The sequence below is a fragment of the Triticum urartu genome, chromosome 7A, assembly GCF_056163025.1.
Source record: "Triticum urartu cultivar PI428250 chromosome 7A, HENAU_Tu73, whole genome shotgun sequence".
Taxonomy (NCBI): Eukaryota; Viridiplantae; Streptophyta; class Magnoliopsida; order Poales; family Poaceae; genus Triticum; species Triticum urartu.
In genome coordinates this window covers 620,566,980-620,572,153 of record NC_141879.1, presented here as the reverse complement: position 1 = coordinate 620,572,153, position 5,174 = coordinate 620,566,980, and the positions used below count along the sequence as shown (strand labels likewise).

Genomic DNA, 5,174 nt, shown 5'->3' with positions numbered 1-5,174 from the left:
ACATGGTCTAAGGTTATATAAAATTGATTTGGTCCAAATTTGCAACAAATATTTGCTAGGTTCTTCACAAAAAACTCATTTGGGGCACTCGAAAAATGGACAAGAGGTGGACGAAAAACTTTTAAGAAGGAACTATTTGGTCAATTTGTACATAAAATACGGTCGAATATTTTTGAAAATTGTTGCGGTCCAATTTTGTAACTAATATTTGATAGGTTTTTCACATAGGTGAAAACAAAGAAGAGAAACAAAAAGAAAAAACATATTCACATAAGTTTAATTCTCATTGGTGGAGATGTTTGTGCCATGGATTGATGACATGGCACACATCCATCCATCGATCCACCCACCCGCAGCCCAAACCCTAACTCCACTCCTCTCCCCCGATTCCTCTCCCCTCTCCCTCGATTCAGATCAGATCCCCTCTCGCCTCTCCCCCGATCCAGACCTCGCCGCGCGCCACCTACCTCAAGCCCATCCCGCCGCCCGCGCCCGCGCGCCACCACTCACTCCGCGACTTCCGGCGGCTGTCAGCACACTATCTGCGCTCCATCCTTCACTCGGATCAGATCCGGCGTGCGCGTCCCCATCCTCCCTTCCTGCCACTCCTAACCTAGTCTATCCCCTTCCTCCTCCAGCCCAACGACCACGGCGTCGCGGCTGGCTTGCTCGCCGGAGCGCGCGTGCGTGCTTCGATGCAAGGCGCTTCGTCGAGCTGGCCGGACCGCGGCAACCCCCGGAGCCGGAGCCGGAGCCAGCCGCGACGAGATGTTGCTGCCTCCATCGTCGACCTCACCAACCTCTCCCCCGCCACCTCCATCGTCACCCGCCTCCTCAAGCCCAAGGCCAAGCGCAGGAGCCTCGACAGCAGCGCCAGCAGCATCGGCTCCTCCACTGTCCCCCGCATCCCGACCCTCTCCGTCTCCATCTCCGGTGAGCAGAGCAGAGCACCCCCCTTCCCTCCCCTTGGCTTGCTTGCTTGCTTATTCAGTAAGAGCTTCCTAGGGTTTCGCTGGCTGGATCCGTGGATGGATCACTTACTTGTCTAGCTTATTTGTGCTGGTGGACTGCTCCTGAATTTCATCCTAGCAGTAGCAGCAAACCATTATCCATCCATTCACTAATTAATAATTTCATACATAACAATCTGATGAGCACATGACTTGCCTCTATCACAATCCTAGCCCTCTACAGCTTACTACTTAAGTTTAGTTTAGTTTAGTTTGTGATAAACTGAAGCACCCATGCTCTGCTTCCAGGGGAGGGGAGCCAATTGTATCTGTCTCCCAACATTAACTTTACCACAAGGAATGCTCTGCTCCTCTAAAATATGTGTTTGCTTCACCTGACACTAATAAGTAATATACTAATTGTGCCTTCTGTTTGTTCCTCTACATTTGGGGAAACTTTCCATGCCAAAAGAAATTTCAGGAAACGCTCATATGCTCTTCAAAGACCGACCAAACTACAAGCTCACGCTTGCTACTGAAATGCACTATGTCCCTTCCTAGTTAGTTTGCCCCATTCTGGTAACAGGAGCGCTTTGATTTGTAGCTGCTATTGTCATATCTACTACTTGTGGTTCCCTCAAATTATCCATATCTACTATTGTCATATCTCTATTCACATGTACAGTTGAACATCTTTGTACTACTGTTGTTGTTGTATGGCAAACACCAAAGGCAAATCATATTTGTGATGCAGTTTCTGTAACTTGGCATTTCCACATGGCTTGTTTATATTGGCAATTATACATTGATGATGATGTTTACCTGCACTGCTTAATTCTGTGACACTAGCGAACTTATGTGAATATACTACGCTTGCTGTTGATCATTTGGTGCACTAGTATGCAGTTCTCATTGTCAGTTCTTGTTTTCTTGATTCATTTATACTACATGATTTAGGTCTTATACTTTGCTAGTAGGTAGCAAATTGTTGTTCTTTATGGGTGTACCATGCTATTGAAATTAAAGTATGAACACAAATGGATGAGTTATTTATGCTTATCACTTTCTTCTTTGTCGTTCACTTGCAGTGCCTATTGTACTGATATGAAAGGTCAAGCATGGAGGTTTCAAGAGCATCCCTTTGTCCTGGTAATGTTTTTTTGTTCCTTCTTAGTCTGCTGTAGTGGATCCTCTAAATCAAATCACGTGTCCTTTGTTCATCTTAATTAGAACATTTGGCCATTTGCGAATTATGGTTTGTTAATTGTAGATTATCTTTCTGGTGTGCCCGGCAGAACTCTGCAGTTTGCTTGCTTTGGGACAACACGAGGTATGCTATGTTTCCTCTCTTGTTATTTACCTCTTCAGATTTAGCACCCACCATTAGTTTGCAGTATAGTCTCTATCAACCAAACTAATTGATTCACACAAACATCCAGTAAATGGCTGAACTGCAGCTCTCAATGATTCCTCTCCACTCTGAAATGCAGATCTGATTCCTCTCAATGTTGAGCGCCAAGGGTCTCAATGTGGGGTGTGCTACTGCTATGGTGCCCACATTTGCTTCCATTTCTGCTCACAAGCATATGCACCTGCACGTCTAGTCTGTGGTAATTTGTTTTAGTCCGTGGTGGATCTCTTCATCTCTTGCATGCTCTGGTTGATCTTGGTTGGAACATTTGGCCATTTGCTATTATAGTTTGTAACTTGTAAATTATCTTCTTGTTCGCACTAGTCTAATTGCCCTATGTATTACACAACTTAATTGTCAACATGAATTGTTTGTGGAAATGCTTGTGTCATTGTCCAACTGTCTTATAAGTGTATTACTGTGGATGAGGTGTGTTGTGTGTTACCAATTGGCATCTAAATTAGTTCATCTTCCCACTTCCCTACCTGCTATAATGTGCTTGCAAGCCCAAATTTTGTGCTTCTATTACTACCTGCTATAATGTGCTTGCGTGCTTAAATTTTGTGCTTCTATTGCTATGGGCCGATCTTTTGCGGTAAAATAATGATGTTAGATGTCTGTTGGTTGCTGTATATGGGGAAGACGAATTGAATCCTGCAGTGTACTTGTCAATTCTAGCTTACATTGGTGTTTTTTGATCCTGTTCTAATTAATGTGTATAGTTCAAGCCCTTCTTTCTATCTAAATGTGTGCATTGATGTTCAGTTGCCTTCTGAAAAAGTATTGGTGCATTTTTTTGTTTCTCAAATACAAAATAGCTTTGCTCATTTCAGCTATGGCATCCCTACTGTTAGCTTTCATATTGTGTGTTTTCTTGTATGAGAGTATCTCATTTTAACTAGTTGGAGAACAAGAAGCATGGTACTAGCTCAATTTGTGTTTATCATTCTAAATAACTATCCTTTTCTTGAATGGTCTATTCATAATATATTTGCCCTAGTTTTTTTGATTCTCCTCTACTGATTCATGTAACAGGGCGATCGAGGAAGGCATGTTGTCTGTTTTCTTGAAGGCCGTTTTGTTTGTTCCCAGCCCTAACTATGGTTGTCCAGCTAGTTCGGCATTTTGTTCATCTCACTATGGTAGTCCAATGAGTTTGTATTGTTGTGAGTTTGGGGAGCAGGTGCCAGTTTGTGATTGCTTGTAAAGCTTGTAAAGTACTGTATTACACTTGTAGTCATTACTGTGATTGCCACTGTATTACACTTGTAAGGGTCTGGTCGCTCTTATTTGATGTATTATGTGCTTTTTATCGCTCTTATTTGATGTATCATGTGCTTTTTATCTATCAATTTAAATATTGGTTGAAATATGAAGAATATGAGCCTAATAGATGGGATGCACTTACCAGAACATGACAAATGGGTCCCAGTTACCAGAACCTGACAATGGGGACCCACCTGACTAGTGAACCCACTTTATAAAATAAGAAAAAAATGAAATTGTTGAGACAAAAAGGCAACGACCCAACAATAAAAAGGCTGCAATATTGGGCTTGGCACATGAACCCAACAAAAAATTGAGAGAAAAAAACACAAATAGGCTGAATTGTTGAGCTCGCCCCATGTAAAACATCGAATTGGACCGGGCTGATTCTTATCCACGTCAGCTTGCCATGCTGGATTCCTAAGTGGCCTGGAGAGGTTGCTAGTGACCAAAAATTTGGTCGTGAAACCAACGACCTTTTACATATCACAAAGAAGGTCGCTAATTTTAGTTTACGACCGCTAGCTTTTGACTTTTTGTTTTTGGTCATAAAAAGGTCACAAATGAAAAACTATGACCTTTCAGCGGCCAATAGTGAGGGTCACAAGTTGACATATTTCTTGTAGTGAGTGATTTGCTTTTGTGGTGTTATGAACGCTTATAATATCATTACCATGTTGAACTCGACGATATCTTTGCTTCTGGTATAAGTGAATGTTTCTTCTTTAAGCTAGTGTTGGTGGTGATTAGATAGCGGTAATGACTATATGATGATTAAGTAGTGGTAATGAGACGACTATTATATGATGATTTTTAGCTAGCTATGAAAACTGTTGTTGGTGATGATATATATGATGCAAGAGTTTTTATATTAATATGATGATGATGAGTTATTATATCATTTATGAACGAAACCGCAGATTAGTTTCAACTGGATGGATTCTAGCTAAGGGATCAAGTATATGCCATATCCATATTACCTCGATCACTTAATTAGGTGATCAAGTATATATAATATGGATATGACATATACTTGATGACTTAGCAAGGATCCACATGCATCCAGTCAAACTAATTTGCGGTACTTTCACCTAATGATTTAACAACTCATTATAATATAAAACAATCACTAAATTAAATTGAAAACACAAAATTAAAGTAAAAATAAAAAATAAAACCAAAACACACCCAAACATTTAGTACCGGTTGGTGTTACCAACCGGTACTAATGTCCTACGCGCCCCCGGAGCTGGCTCGTGCCACGTGGTTGCCCTTTAGCACCGGTTCGTGCTGAGCCGGTACTAAAGGGGGGGGGCTTTAGTGCCCACACTTTAGTGTCGGTTACCGAACCGGCACTAAAGGGCCTTACGAACCGGTGCTATTGCCCAGTTCTGCACTAGTGACAGGAGCCCGTGGAGGCTGGAGGAGGTCGACGGTGGAGATGAACAGTATCCCTTGGAGTCCCGTTTTGCGGTACGCCACACCCCTCCCGATGAACAGGACCCCCGTTTCAACCGTAGTGCTCCAACACAAGTCCGTTTCGTCCG

The 5,174-nt window shown here is 42.4% G+C and overlaps 1 long non-coding RNA gene across 3 annotated transcripts; it reads left to right on the top strand.

The window, feature by feature from the left end:
• The first annotated feature begins 344 nt into the window (after nucleotides 1-344).
• On the top strand, nucleotides 345-3,682 carry LOC147960730 (uncharacterized). Of its 3 annotated transcripts, none has more exons than XR_015611087.1 (5): nucleotides 345-933; nucleotides 2,039-2,099; nucleotides 2,221-2,280; nucleotides 2,441-2,560; nucleotides 3,397-3,682. It is a non-coding gene; the product is annotated as an uncharacterized LOC147960730 (long non-coding RNA). The 3 variants fall into 3 exon arrangements; XR_015611086.1 differs by having other exon boundaries at nucleotides 347-933; nucleotides 2,246-2,280; XR_015611085.1 differs by having other exon boundaries at nucleotides 350-933.
• Nucleotides 3,683-5,174: the final 1,492 nt, after the last annotated feature.